Source organism: Nothobranchius furzeri, chromosome 9 (assembly GCF_043380555.1).
Source record: "Nothobranchius furzeri strain GRZ-AD chromosome 9, NfurGRZ-RIMD1, whole genome shotgun sequence".
Lineage (NCBI taxonomy): Eukaryota > Metazoa > Chordata > Actinopteri > Cyprinodontiformes > Nothobranchiidae > Nothobranchius > Nothobranchius furzeri.
The window spans coordinates 28,305,405-28,321,359 of record NC_091749.1 but is presented as its reverse complement, the minus strand read 5'-3'; the positions used below and the strand labels follow the sequence as shown (position 1 = coordinate 28,321,359).

The following is a 15,955-nucleotide window of genomic DNA, read 5'->3' as shown; positions in this document are numbered from 1 at the left end:
TAGCAGAGCTGCCAGATGTAAGGGGGGCACATGGGTGCTGTTGGTGCCGTTGCTTCATTTTGGTTTTACTGGCTTTTATTGGTTTTAGTAGAGGAGCAGGAGTGAGCTCTGATCATTTTAAAGCACAATTGCTTTGTAATCATTTTAAGACAGAGGAGGAACCAGATCGGTGTTGGCATCTTCCTGCCACAACGTGTGGGTATGGTCAGAGGACCTTGTTTTAAAGCGTTTGTGGTTAGCCGGTCTTCTGCTTTAAATGAGAAAAAACCAAGAGTCAGGACATTGTAATTAATTGAGTATTTTTACCATGGTTGGAGTGCTGGTTATTTTAAATCCTTCTGTAATAAAAACTTTGGATTTTAGCATTGTGCAGTCGCCTTTTTATGCTTCCCTTTCCTTTTGCTCTAGAACAGCCAAGGGGTAGTAACATGCCCGCAAAACGTACTTTGCTGCAATCAGTCATTGTTATAGTGAATGTTTCCTTTCCACCGACCCTGAAATGTAACATTTTGGTATTGCGTATTATGTTTTGAATTTTTACATGGTGCACTTCCAAAAACCGTAAGACTCTGCATAAGATCAGGCCAGACAGGAAATCAAACACGAAGGCAGTGTAAAGTATCCGGAAACTTTCAAAATAAAGGTCACATCCAGTACGTCATTACCTATTAAAGCTTTGTAGCCGAGGTAAACAGAATAGAAAATAAACCGCAGACCTTTTTAGATACACGCAGTCATCTTTCTCATTGCTTGATATTGTGTGGACTTCCAAAATCTCACGTTGTGTTTCAGTTTTCCCTTTTTATTTCAACTTCACAGGACCAGCAGCGTGAAATGCTTTTGCTCATATTTCGCATCTGAGACTGTTGGAAGGGCGCTTGTGGTTAAAATGTTTCGGTTTGCTTTTGATTCTGACAACACATTCTCACACCCGAAGCATCAAAAACTGATGATGGGTGACCAAGAGTGTGTTTCTGTGTCTGTCAGGAGCCGACGCGCTGGGCCCGAGCATTGGTTTTACACACTAGCGTTAAAACGCACATTTAACTGATATTTAAACTCTTGCCATTTAACCTTCCCCTCACCCCCATCCTAACCTTAAACCTGTTGCTCATTCTAAATGTCCTGCTACCTGTTGGAGAGGGACAGTACAACTTGAAACAAAGCTTAGAAAGCGCAAGAGGGTTAAGGTTAGGATGGGGGTGAGGGGAAGGTTAAATAGAAAGAAGGTAAAGGTCTGAAATCTGTGAAATTTCCATTTTACTGCTGCAGTCAGAAACCGACGCTCTGGACTCCCAACACGTCAGGAACACACATTTGGGTACTTTGGGTGTGAGAATGTGTTGAGTCTGATGGGAACGAGGGGTTAGAGAAGCCAGACCAAAGTTTAATAGACTATCTGTACTATGATGTTACTTTTTTCATCAAAAACTGTCAAAGCTTGTTCTTAACTTGTTTTATTTCCTGCACAAACCTGTAGATTTTTGACAACTATGAGCATGAAACGAGTAAAACTCGTAAATATCTGTAATCGTGCTGACGGAAAATCCTCATTGGGTAACTGACTGTCTTCACGCTCTGTGATTGGTCAGTCACATAGAGTGCCCGCCCCTCCCTACACACAAAACTCTGCAGCCGGGAGCTCAGTCCGGTCCATCCACGCACACACACAGTAACCGATCTCTGTGCTTGCTTCACTGTTGCTCACGTTTCTTCAGTACTCCCTAGGTTTTCTTCAGCTCGCCTCTTTTTTGGTTTAATATTTAAAGTAACTTTTTTCATAACTTGTGCATTTGACAAGACAGAGCTGACGTGCTGCGTCGGTCACTGCCTCCGCTATTGGTCGTATTTTTTATTTCTCTCTCTCTCTCTCTCTCTCTCTCTCTCTCTCTCTCTCTCTCTCTCTCTCTCTCTCTCTCTCTCTCTCTCACACACACACACACACACACAGACACACACACACCTTAATCAACGTTGTTTTGTTTAACTTTGTGTGGGGAAAAATGCCAACAATTAAGAACATTAAGAAAAAATCAGTTTAATCAAATTAAAATAAAAAATATATATAAAGTTGTGTCTGGTTGTAGTATTTCATATTTCCTAGTTCCTACTGCATGAGTTCAGATGTATTAATTCATACACTTAAATATGAATGTTCTGATTTTATTGAAAAAACTTGTTCTGTTATAGTTCCTTTACTATTGTGATTAAACATATTTAATAATAATAATAATAATAATACATTTTATCTAAAAGCGCCTTTCAGGACACCCAAGGTCACTTTACACAAAACACGTAATAAAATACAATAAAACAATAATAAAACCCAAAGAAGAAAAAACAAAGTGAGAAACAGTTCAATAAAATCAGAGATTGTAGGCAGATTTAAACATATGTGATCTCAATTCTGAGGCTGCTCTGTAAATAGTTTTCAAATAAACAATACACATAGTAACTTCTGATCAAGCCGTATCAATTTCAGATTTAAAGTAATGTATTGATGTAAACCACACCCACTTCGTGTTAAGCCACACCCACTTCCAGGTTATGCCACGCCCACCCCGAGTACAGATACAGATAATTTAGATGGTTGAGCAGATACAGATACAGATAGTGATGTACTCGCTCATCCCTTGTGTTAACAACACTACCACTCACCACTACGGATGCCATTCAAGTAGGAGATCTATAGAAGAAACAGGTATGTTTACATTTCAGGCATTAGATTCCTGTGCTCCCTTCAAAATGCTTTTAGTAATTTGTACATTGTTTCTCGGTTAAAAGACAGGATAAAATCAAAGCAGCTTTGAACAGAACGTTGTGGATGGATTGTGTACATAAAAAAAAGTCCTGTACACCACCAAGCCAGTGCAAAGGTACTCTGCATTTTTTTAGCACTTCCACCTCCTGACTAAGATGAATGGGTTAAAGGGTTCTGACCCTCCAGTCTGTTTAATAAATTAGATAAGATGTTGATTAATTTGTCAGTTCAAATCACCAATATCTTCATCAAATGACTTCATCAAATGACTTAGGTCCATAAATTATTCATATTTATACAAGCTACTGGAATTTAAAATCGCACTGGAGGATTTAAATGATGACAGTGTCAGCTTCCTCATAAACCTACGTGTTTAGCAAAACATTATGAAATAGTCACACATCCTGCAAAGGGCCAGTCAGTGATATTCCTGCAGAAAGCTGATTTTAGGTCTTTAGCCTGGTGTGGAAGAGGGAAGAAGTGGGAAGCAGAAAAAAAAATTCTGAATGGCTTTTCAGTTTGGCAGCTTTAAAATCTATCCCAAGGGTGGCACACTGCTGTTGCCGCTGTTGAATATGTATGTGAGTTATTGGTCCCAGGGGAGCCTCTATAAATCCATAGAGTGGTGGATGGGTGACAATGGGGGCCCCAGCCTTCTTCTCCCTTTATCTGGGGCTGTCGGCCTTCTGATGTATCTCTCAGCACAACTTGTTCAGATTGCCTCATCTATCATTGGCCTCAGATATGAAAATGTAGATCCTTGCTTTGGGGCCCAGTGACATTGTTACGAGCGCAATCTGGAGGCATCATGGGGGAGGCCTCCTCGAAACTTGCAGTGTGAGAAGGAGGGAAGAGGGTTGGGATGAGAGCTGGTGGAGTAAAAGCCTCAAGAAGCAGAGAAAACAGGAGCTACAGAGCAAAGCTTCATTTTATGACACTTCTCATAAAAATGGTTTGTGTTTCATTGGCTCATGTTTTCTGTGCTGAGGTGAGTAATGAGTGCTGTTGTGGCCTCATTAGCAGAATATAGTCCAGTTCTTATTGGAATGGTAGAATCACATATATACTACTCACTTTATGCGTGGATTTCAAAACTAATGGCAGAACACGGATTCAGTTCATTTCTATCTTCAAGGACATATGGGCCAGCCTCATGGCAGCAATCAACACCGCAGTCTTGCTGTGAAATTAAAGACATGTTTATAATTATGCTCCCATGCCAAATCTCTCACATCCTGCTTTTGTTTATTGGTCTCCCTTAATAATGTGCGAAGGGGATCTTAATTAGATTAGGCTTAATAAAACAGTTACCAATTTGCATCACACAAGGTCGTTCGTTTTCTTCTCCAACATGGAAAGCCAGGTTTATCTGTTAGTAAAACTTGTTACAGCTGTATACAGTAGACTCACCTCCAGAATGGGCACATGCATCCATTTATTTCAAAGCAAGTGTGCAACAGAGAAGAAATATTGTCTTTTTATGATGCCAAAGACAGTATGAAGTAAATAGATGAAACTCATTGGTTTCAAAGGGGCTGTAGCGCAGAGAAAGCTCAGAAAACTGTTGTGTTGTTGCTTGAAAATGTTTGTTTTGGTACCTGTGCATCATGATGCCAGCCTGTAAATATCTTAAAATCAATTTAACGTAACCCAAAAGTTCTTAAATAAAAACAGCAACAAACTGAATTCTCCATAATGTTTTCATCAGAATGAATTAGCTAATACAAGGAAAGCTGTTGTTTGCATTGATAAACCCAGAGCGAATTATCCTCCAATGCACAGCTATGCAAGCTTAATACAGTCATATGCACTTGGCATCCTGCAAACACGATTAGATCAAACAAAGTAATTATTTCCTTTTTTGTACAAATGGTACTGGAGAAAAGTATCAAACTCATGGTGAAAAAAAATCAATTCATAATTGTAATGCTTAGCAAATTGTCTATCAGCTCACTATGGGGGTTGCACACACAAACATTGCCAGGTTTCTCTTGGAAAAAAGTTGTCATCTCAATGGGAATTATACCTGGTTAAATAAAGAAATACCTGAGTTAGGAGAAAAAAAGAATCGGGTGCTCCTGAAAACATTCCTGGTTTCAGTTCAGCTACTTGATATGGAATATGTGGCTCACCACATCTGGCATGTTGGTAGTATACGCAATAATTATACACCTAACAAAACATATATTGCTCATTAGCATGTCCCAACTTTCTACTGAAAAGGTTGTGAAAGGAAGGGATGGTTAAATCTCTTGACCTCTAAATCTCCCTACTAATAAGAAGGGATGTTTGATATGATCAGTCTACCAATACTGGCCTTAAAATGTAATATCGGAAAATATCGGTATCGGTTTTTACCCCTTAAGTGACCCAACTTTTACGTACTATATACACATTATACATCAAACTCAGCTTAATCTCCTCTCTCTCTCAAAATGCCAACATACAAGGTTTATTTTTTAAGAGTTAGACAATATTGAACATCGGTGAAATAGCCAATATCGAGCATCCGTGAGTTAAGAGGCTCTCTTAGACACCATGAGGTGAATCTCTGGATGTCACAGAGGTACTTTATCTGGACACTTAAAAAAAAAAACACCTAAAGACCTTTTTATTTAAAGCTGCTTACACCTAAATCTTTAATTTTCCTATTTTTAACTCAGATATGTACTCTTTCATCCGTTGATGATTTTTTTTAATTTCTGGATTTATTTTTGAGGTCATTACTGTAAGGTTATGAAGTTCATCATTTTCAGCTCCACACAGCTGCCCCCTGTGCACAGTAACACCCGTGTTGAAAACGCCAAGGTCGGGTGTTCCTCAGACTGTTTACATTCCAGGAGAAGAGTCCGAAGGAGAAGAAGAACGCTTTTACTTAATCAAAGTACTTTATTTGTGATTAAAAAAATTAAGCAAAACAGATGTTGATCAATAATAATCAAGTGAATGATCTGTGAAATAAATATGTCATGACTTGTGTTTAATGAAAACAGGACTATTGCACAGACAGACTGATCCTCACCTCCATAGAAACGCATGACACATTGTTCCAACCAATCAGAGCTTTCGGCTGCCGCAGGAGAATCTGGCTTGTTGACTTAAAGTATCCAATCCGCTTTACTAAAACTTATCAACAATTCAGAGATATAAAACAAGGCAACGCCATTTTAAGCTCAGTTCCATTTTGACTTCAGTTCTATTCACCGTCATCCTAAAGAAAAGCACAGCCTGGCCAGATGTGTTTTCTTCTTTAAACTAAGAACTGTGAAGTTGGAGATTTTCGTCGTTTAACAACCAGACGACATCCTTTCAAAATAAGAGCACCTGCTGACGCTGCCGATCGGTACCGGGGTCGACCCTTCAGAAGAGCTTTGACGTGCTGCGACCGCTGCTCCGACAGCTCCAGTACACATCCGAGGTCTCCAGACCTGGCATTTCCTGATCTACCTGGGAGGCCCCCCACTGGGTACGTACACGGCAAAATAGCGGCTCATGTCATCACTTTATAAGCCTCGTGATATCTAGTCATAACAAAGACTACCAGATTCAATGACGTCAGCCTAAGGAGTCTGAACAAACCACACACACACACACGCACCAACACAACATCCAAATCCATTTTCATCCATCACAGAGTTAGTCCTGGTAGATTGTTTATAATTTATAATTAAGAAATTAAAGATTCTCAAACGATCCCAACTCTCTCTCTTTTCTTGTCTCAAAGTCAATACAGAGTGTTTAATTAAACTCCCTGATGATAAAAACAGCCTATTCTTCTGATTATAAAAAGTGATCTACTTACAGTGTATTAAAAAACAACTCTAGATAATTACATCACTTCAATTCCGTTACATATGGCGAGCCTAGCATGATATCTGCACAGTTTATTACACTTTGTGCCGATTTTGAGACATATTTTGGGATTTTTGGTTCAGTGTGAGTTCAGAGGAAAGGCGAGCATTTCCCTCATTCAGCTTCTCAGAAAGGGGGGTGCACATTCATCACCCTCCAACAGGAGGCGCTGTTTCATCAAAACACCTTAAGTGCTGACGTGTGCTGACGGCCATTTTGAGGCCTGCATTTGAGGGTAAACATTTCTCCGGTTTTAATAAATTGGAACCGTTTGTTTATTGTTTGTCGCGGTGTTTGTGACACTGTGTGCATCCATTTGTGTAATCGGAGACAGAAGACTCCGTCGGAAATTTATTTCCGTTCAATAAGCGCCTGATCCGCGCTGTTCCTTGTCGGAATACTCGTTAGCACCTACCGTAGCTTAACTTGCTTGGTAAACGCTGTAAGTCGGGTTATTACCGTAGAGCGATACTGCATCCAGATTGCGTACGCTGTTGAAACCCTTTTAACCACGGAGCGAGATGCCCGTTGGTTGATCGGGCAATTTTAAGACCCTGGTCGCTCCAGGGCGTTTGCTAGCATTAGCCGACGAGCTAACTTCTCGGTGAGAAGCTCGGGAACGCGTCCCGCGAAGCTTTCAAGCCGTTCCGACGCAGCGATTCTGCGTCCTTTAATCCGCTAAACCTTCCGGTACGGAGTACTTTTGGGTAACGTTAGCGGCGGTTCTAATAAACGCTACGGTGTTTGGAATCGTGATTCTGCTACGATGGAAAAACACCGAGTGCCGGACTGCGCATGCGCAACAGTCCGCCATCTTAGGTGCCGACACATAGCTCCACCCGCCATCTTGGATAGGTCAAATGACAATGATATTTTTGGCATTATTGAACAATTTTGCCCAAAATATTCATTCAAAAGCCAAACTTCCCTGTAACTAATTCTTTAATAAGTCTACAGGTAAGGTTGTTTCTAAATAAACATCTAAATTGAAACAAATTCAAAGAGAAAATTGGTGAATTAAAAGACTAATTACTATTTTGGAAAATGGACTCGGAGGTAACGATGCAATTATCATCTCAACTTCAGGCGATGCAAAACACTTTCCTTCCAATGATGAAGAACATGATGAACATGATTTGCGCTCTTCAGAAAGACGGCGAGGATGTCAAACAATTCATGCGTGATTTTCAGGCGACATGGGCAGCAGCTCCGTGTTTGCCTGAGAAGCCACAAAAGGAGACTGAAATGCTGCAGGCTGATGTTTTCACAGGTTCTGACTCACAGGAAAACAACAACACCTCAAAGGAAAGCGACAACACCTCTCCGGTCGTTCCATCCGTGGCGATGTTAGGCGATGAACCCGCAGATGACGACCGCAGTACCACTACTACCACCGCCGTAGCTGAAAAAATTTTGCTTGCACCTCTGGTCATGAGAAAGGGATCTAATAGGCCCGCAGTGGAGGTCACTGTAAATCAGAGACATCGCTGTGTCGCATTGTTAGACACAGGAGCGGACATCTTGCTCATCAGCGGAGCTCTTTACAGCAGCATGTGCGAACAAAGGGAGGAGGACATCTCACCCCCCACACTCATTTCGGGCCCAAAGGATTTTGACGATTTCTATGGCGCTCCCTGCTGACGCTGCCGATCGGTACCGGGGTCGACCCTTCAGACGGGCTTTGACGTGCTGCGACCGCTGCTCCGACATGCATATTTACTGGCGTAAAGTCAAAGGTCCCTCTCGTGCACCCGGTCCTGAAAAGGAGTTGAACGATCTCGCAGACTCTTTGGCCAAACAGGGCGCGGCCGATGGCCCCCTGTGGGTTTTCGACCCCGGGTGGCTTGAGGGACTTGTGTGGTCTTTCCCTGATGAGAACCAGGTGTGTGTTGTCACTCGAGCTCGGGCTGCTGAAGCGTCCGCCTCGGAAACACCAAAAGGTGCGGTGGCCATTCAACCTGCCTATTCGGATACCGATCTTGTCAGTCTTCAATCCCAGCACCCTGCTGTCAGCAGGATGATCAAGTACATTTCTGATCCTAAAACCCAGCTACCAACTTCCGTCGAGCTTGATTCCGTTCCAGAGCTTCGCTCTCTCTTTCGTGTGCGGTCCACGCTGAGGGTCGTCGAAGGACTGCTGATGCACGCCGCCAAGCCTCCTTTGCCGCCTGTCCTTGTTACTCCAAAACCGCTGAGGAGGGGCATGATCTCGCAGGCTCATGACTCTCCATCCGCCGGTCACAAAGGCGTCAAGGCCACGTTCGGTGCCCTGAGCCAGGTTGCTTATTGGCCGGGGATGCGTCGTGACATCTCGGACCACGTCGAGCGTTGCTTGGTTTGTTGTCAGTTTCAGCCGTCCAACCCTAAGCACAGAGCTCCCCTACAAGAAAAAGGGCCGACCACTCCATGGTCGGACTTGCAATTCGATTGGGTGGGGCCTCTGACCAAATCCACCAGAGGGAGTAAGTACATACTGACTGTCACATGCGCATTCACCAAATGGGTTGAATGTTTGCCAGCACCTGATGACACGGCTAAGACTACAGCGATCCTCTTGCTGAATCACGTTTTTGCCCGCTTCGGTTTGCCCACAAGGGTCGACTCGGACAGGGGTACCCATTTCACCTCTGAAGTGATGAAACATCTTTGGGTACTGTTGGGTGTCAAGGCTAAGTTCCACATTAGCCACCGGCCCCAGTCCTCTGGACAGGTCGAAAGGGTGAACCGCACGGTTATCAGCATGCTAAAAAAGTACGTGAAAGCTAACCACCGAGATTGGGATGTGAAACTTCCGTTGGTCCTCATGGCCATACGCGCTACCCCTCACGAGTCTACAGGTGTCTCCCCGTTTGAAATGATGACGGGCAGACAAATGACCCTACCGCTTCACCTGCTGTATCAACGACCGGTTCGGTCCGACACAGCCCCGGCTTGTACGAGCGGCCAATACTTGCAGGACCTGAGAACTCACCTGCTTGCAGCGTTCTCGTTTGCACAGGCATCTCTGGAAAAGTCAGCTGAAGGCAGAAAAACTTATTACGATAAGAAAGCCTCACATTCCGAACTCGATGTAGGTGATCAGGCCTGGTACTACATTTTCGCTCCCAAAACGGGTAACAATAATGCGACCTCGGGGAAGCTGGCTAAGAAACTTTTGCCCAAATGGTCAGGTCCATACCTGATTACAGATAAGATCTCTCCGGTCGTGTTTCAGATCAAGATCGCCGACAAAAACAAGGCGCCCGTCTACAAATGGGTACAAAGGGACCATATCAACCTGCACAAGGGTCCCACAGATTTGGCCGATACCGACAACAACAATCCACAGACTTCAAAAGGGGGGGTGATAAATACGTCCCGTTGGTTCCACAGATTTCTATCTCTGATTACACAAGTTTGTTTGTGTGAGTGCATGGTTGTCTTCCATGTTATATGTCACGTGCAGACTTAAGGTGCGTTGAGACGGATGTGCTGTGGGCTCCTGGAGTCAGGTAAACGGCCAGGTAACAGTGAGTGGGTTAGGACACATAGTACTGTTGTCCAAAATTTTGTTTTTTTTTTATCTTTACTAATCACAATTCCTTAAGGGTGTCATGGTTTTTTCTTTATTTAGATATTTGACCCACATACAAGATGACTCTCAAGAGACCAGGAGATGTAGTAAAAAATAGTTTATTAGAGGTGAGCGGAGGCTGGCAGGGATGGGCTGGTTCCGGAGCTAGAGATTGGATCACTGGAAGAAATAACACATGAAATGATGATCGGGACGGGGAGATATTTATGTAGATAGTGGGGAGAGTTCTTACTGAGATTTGGTTGTAGCGGAGCGTGGGAGAGGTGAGCCGGTACCGGGGCTGTGGGTAGATGTGGAGGTTCGGAGAAGTGAGGCGGGTTGTTGGAGGGTGAACAGGAGACGCACGGGAGGAGAACAGAGCCAGGGAGGATTCAGCCGTGGTTCAGGAGATCCGGGAGCTGCAGAGGCTGGTATGAGACTTCCACACAAAGGTGTAATCCAGAACGGGTTCTAGGAATCCTGTGATGACAGACAGAGGTTTCAGGGAACAGACTAGAATAAAACAGGAACAGATTCAGGTGGCTGGACGTTACCACTAAGGCAAACAATCTGGCGCTGAGTGGCTGGTTCACTGGCTCCTTTATTCCTCCCGTCTAATTACATGATGGGCTGCAGGTGAGAAGGGTGACTCTGCAGCCGAGGTAATTAGCTGGATGGAGTCTCCTTATGAGTCTCCCTAGCCCTCCAACAACCTGTGAAGAGGAAATGTAAACCCACAAACCCAGTACCTGACAATGGGTACATTAACATGAACATGATTACTAACCACTGATTTACATTTTAGTACTGATTTACATTTCTGTTTTTTATAGTACCTTTGACCAGTTGATTTTTACAGTGAATATTATGTTTGTGATTATCAATTCTTTGATTTATCCTACGGGGCTATAACTAATTTTGCCCCTGTCCTGACACAAGTGTTTACAGTGAGGATTCGCTGATACCATTTAGGGTTTCTTTCATTTTTCTGCTTCTCGCATCATCCCTTTTTGCATTTAACACAGACAGGGCTGCATCCATTTCTTCACTTAATGGGTAATTACACTTAAAACTAACACATAGTACAAAAGGCACTCATAGAGTTAGGTTTTTATTATTTTTTATTTCTTTGATGACATGTGTAAAGAAAAAAATTGACTGGCTCAGTTATATTGTAAGGAGAAACTGTCTTTACTCAGTTATATTGTTAAGAAGACTCAAAGGTTGTTTTCATCGATAAACTGACGATAATATCTGTGTGTCTGTGTTTCAGTTCAATGAGGAAACCAGTTTGACAATTAAAAGTTTTAATTCTTCAAATTAAACTAATGATTTTGAAATTGACAAACAGGAAATAACAATCAACATTGGCAACTTTGTGGGACAATCTTTAACAGTTGATATGCTGTTCTTGCTCAAATAGACCTTCTGTCGGTGAATGAAGATTGAGAGTGATATGATGTGATTATGGATGCGTGTGTGTGCAAAGTGTAGTGAGAATTGAACATGAGGTGAGATGGATGCGTGTGTGTATCTGATTTTGCTTCAGGAAGAAACAGGTGTCTGAGTGAAGTGATGGTTTGGATAAACTTAGGTCTTATCAGAGAACTGCATCAAACGCTAAACACCGTGCTCTGTCTCACCGAACTCTTGTGGACCCTCTTTCGGATCCGGGCCGTGGAGGATGTTGTGGTTCATCCAGATGACACCGGCGGCTGACAGGGGAGACGTAGGTGTCGAACGGAACCGGTCCAGAGTTGCCCTCGGTACACGTGGATGGTAGAGCGTTTTGTCGATGCGCTTTCTTAAGTTAATTCACTCAGAAATCAAAAGACTCGGTAATGAGTCTGCGTTAGAAGTCGCGATTCAGCTATTCTGTCTGGCTAACAGGAACAGCGTGAAAGGGGGGAGAAACTAGCCAACCGGCTCTGCCCCCCCTTTGGTTTTCAGGTCCACTCTCTTTCGTTGTCCAACACGAACTGGAATCATAAGACTGAAACTTACCAAAAACCTTTCCTCTCAAAGCAAACGTGTGTGTCATCAAATGTGTTTTGGAGTTTACTGTGAGCAGATGTGCGCGGGTGTGTGTGAATGTTTGTGTGCTTGAGTGTGTGTGAAGGTCGATAACAAACATTATTTAAGTATGGATTCATTAAGCCATTATAATTACCCAAAAGTATAAGAATCATTCATTTGATTAAACACATTTATAATGAGCAAAATGATAATGGTTACTTTAACATTAAAATCAAGAAACAAAGTTTTAAGACTTGTTATGTTATGACTACTTTTATGGGGACAACATCTTCTGTGGGAACAACATCTTCTGGCACGAAGCTGCAGGTGGCAGATGTTATGGTTTCCTCCCAGACTCTCTGGCGTTCAGGTCTTAATCTGTGGGTGAAAGTTCTCAACGACCCAGCTTTGACCCAGCTGAGTCCAACACCACCTTTGTGACAGAAAACCCATATTTCCTCACGTTACAGATCCCCCCTTTTGTGACGACATGGTGGTCAAGCAGAGGCCACCTGATGTCACAACCTCAATAACGTGATGTACTCGTGAAGGTAGACATCCCAGATGAAGGCAGGAACGATGAAGCGTCTCCACAGGTCTCGTGTAGAAGGGAGTATATCCTGATCAGATGATTAAGGCCAAAACTGTTGCAATCATTGTAAAGTAATCCACTTAGGGAATCTTGAAAGCAGAGCTATGCCAATAGTAGTTAATTTCATCAGCAATAATGCAAAGGTATTCAAAGGATAAGCAGCTCGTGTGTCACACGGAGCTGGGCAGGTGATGTATTCCTCAGGCGTAGTCCAGGCGAAGTCCAGTGACGACCTCGACACCTCTCGAACCACGACCGAAGCCCCATGCAACAGGAAACCAGCTGAAGGATGGTGAAGACGACCCCTCTGATGGGATGTAGTCCATACGAGCTCGGAGAAGTGAGACAGCCCACACGATAGATAGCATTTGATGCAAATCAAAGAAATCAATCAAAACCTATCTCTGGGTGCCTCTGGGAAAATGTGGATGCCTTTTGTGAATTATATAAAGAAGAAATGTTCTGCACCCTGTTCTACATGTCATGAAAAAACGTGATGCAGAGAAAACACAAATAAAAGAAAGTAAATCCTAACTGATATGTGAAACTCAGCAGGCTGCACTAAGTAAAGGCATATATATAAAAGAAATAATCATGAAAATGAAGGGCAAATTGGCTTGTGGCCCTTTAAGGGAAATAGTAACAAAATTAAATTAAATTTGTAATCAAATATAATCATGCTACACAAAGCACTAATAAAAAGATAGAGATATAAATCAGTTCTAAAATGTAAATCAGTAGGTTAGTAATCCCTAAAAATGTGAGTTAGTAGCAGGTGTCCTGGCTGGAGGCAGGCAACCTGAAAAAAAAATTCAATGGATATCACATTTGTTAAAAATTCATCCCACAAACGAGAGAATTTGGAACGGTCCACCAGTTAGTGGAAAAGAATCCGGTCAGAATAGAGTTGGTCAGAATAGAGTTATTCAGTAAGCGTTTTGAATCTGGTATTGCGGACCCACAGAGACACGAGTTTGGACGTATCTGTGGGAGAAGGCTCATAAGCGATTTGGTTACCAAACTGTTTGTATCTTGTATTACGAACCCACAGGGAAACTTGTTTGAATTTACCTGAGGGTTCCGTCCGGAACTCGAGTGAAGCTGATGGTGTAATTGTTAGATCAGAACCTGATTTTACCTGCTCAAAGTTGGGTTGCAGCTTTACGGAGGCGACTTTGTTGTGATCAGAAATAGTAGTGAACTGGAAATGCGAAAATGATGCTCGCAAAGCAGGAGGAGGCTCCCCCCTTTTGTTTCTCAAATTTATGCCGTGTCTGTGAGACAGGGGAAGCATAACAAAGAACAGTTCTTAAGCTCTTAAAAGCCCTATTACCAAGAAGATGCACATTGTCACCTGGATCGTGCTGAAAGAGTAGGTGTTCAGATGTCCAAAGACCTGGAGGTGTTGGACTTTGAGGTTCTGATAAGGAGTGATCCAAGGATGGTTGTGTCACGGGTGTCAAAGCAAACGTAGCCATCTTTAGAATCAGATTCAGACATGACACTATTGAAAGGAACATGTTCTGCCCTGAAAACTGAAGCCAAGAATACTTTATTCCCAAGAATGATGGAGGTTCCCACACAGAATCAGAAAAACCCGGTTTAACCAGAGAAGTCACAGACTGACTAGAACTCCGCCCCGTAGAAGGTGCACCACCTATCTCCGGGTCGGAGGTCAAAGTTGTCAGCTGAATTGGTGGAAGGTCAGTGTCGATTCCTGCAATGACCCGCCCGCTCGGAGGAGGCCTGCCCCCGAACAGGTTGAAGTCCGCAACGGTAAACTCAGTGCCACTCAGCACCCCCCCTTTGTCAGGCGGGGCCCCGAGCAGTGCATCACTGCACCCACCTACACCTCCCGGGCCGGGTGGCCTTCCCGAGCCCGTGAGAGAGGTGTGCACAGCAACCACTGAGGCTTCCTCAACATCGGCACTGACCACTGGACTGCTGGAAACCGCAGGTTTTCCTGCGCCGTCGTGGTCACCTGAAAGAGAAATCACAGGAAATAGAGCACAGAGGCCAGAGACAAAGTCACACCCCTGTGAAAGGAGAAAAGAATTGGCCACCGTATTAGCAGAGGTCACAAACTGAAAAGTGACAAGGTCATTCACAGAAAGGTCAAGATGTCCGGGCACAAACCCTGCAAATGGTAAGGTTGCTCCGTCCGGAGACCACAAGGGTTTCACGGCGGCTGACGTTTCCATCACGCCCCGATAAACAAGCCGGTTTGTGCATGAGGCGGACTGACGAGTAAAGCAGACCTCTGACTGAAGCGGTGGATCACAGCCTGAAGATTTCACACCCATGCTGGAGAGATGGTCAGCCTTTAACATGGATGACAGAGAAGAAGCATCAGGAACCAAAGGGTTAAGCACAACCTGTTTGTCAGAGAGGTTAACCATAGGCTCAAGAGATTTGTTCAGCTTAAAAGTAGCAGAGAAAGTGTTGTTTATTTCAAACCTTGATATTGATGGTGGGTTTTTGACCCCCTGGAAGAAATAAAGGCAAAGAAAAAGCGTTATGACTGTAAACAGCATGTTGTTTGAATTCATGTCATGAAGTGCAGACCAGAACCACCTCCGACCCCGAGCAGCTGGCACCGAACCGCTGCCACTAGTCCCCACCGTGCCCGACCGGCGGCACCCGACTAATGCGGGCCCGTTCGGGCGGGCGGAGGGACCAACGCGGCCCTGCCGGTAAACAGACTCCTGCGTCATAGCATGTTCTGGAAGCAGAACGTCAGAGAACCTTACATCAGGTGTAACAGTACAAGAAAGATTATGTCGTGTCTCGTCCATCTCTCATTAAGTTCAGAGCAACTCGCGTTTTTACCTTCTGAGTCGACGTAAAACTCCGGGCAAATTCCTTAATTCATCTCACAATCAAGGACTGTCCGTAGCGTAACTTAACTTTATGACACAGGGTAAAACAAGGAGCTGTTGATAGAGAAATGAATGCACACAACTTCACAAGGTGGAAGAAAAAGTCATGGATCCGAGCGATGGAGGCTGTGAAAGCCGCCCCGTACAGCGGTCCAAAATAAAAATTAAAAAAATAATAATAAACCCTACGCTGCCGTGTTGGTATCAGACGGACAAACGTAGCAAAATGTAGATTCTACACACCGTAGTGATTTACAAGAATAACCGCCAATGCAGGTTTTGTGAGGACACAGACTTACTGT

General features: G+C 43.6%; 2 long non-coding RNA genes across 2 annotated transcripts; both read right to left on the bottom strand.

Annotated features, from left to right (window-relative positions):
• Positions 1-10,269: 10,269 nt before the first annotated feature.
• Positions 10,270-12,373, bottom strand: LOC129153247 (uncharacterized). Its single transcript, XR_008559428.2, has 2 exons — positions 10,420-12,373; positions 10,270-10,346 (listed from the first exon to the last, which is right to left on the bottom strand). It is a non-coding gene; the product is annotated as an uncharacterized lncRNA (long non-coding RNA).
• Positions 12,374-14,680: 2,307 nt separating this feature from the next.
• LOC129153246 (uncharacterized) lies at positions 14,681-15,446 on the bottom strand. Its single transcript, XR_011521495.1, has 3 exons — positions 15,349-15,446; positions 15,232-15,260; positions 14,681-15,095 (listed from the first exon to the last, which is right to left on the bottom strand). It is a non-coding gene; the product is annotated as an uncharacterized lncRNA (long non-coding RNA).
• Between the last annotated feature and the right edge of the window lie 509 nt (positions 15,447-15,955).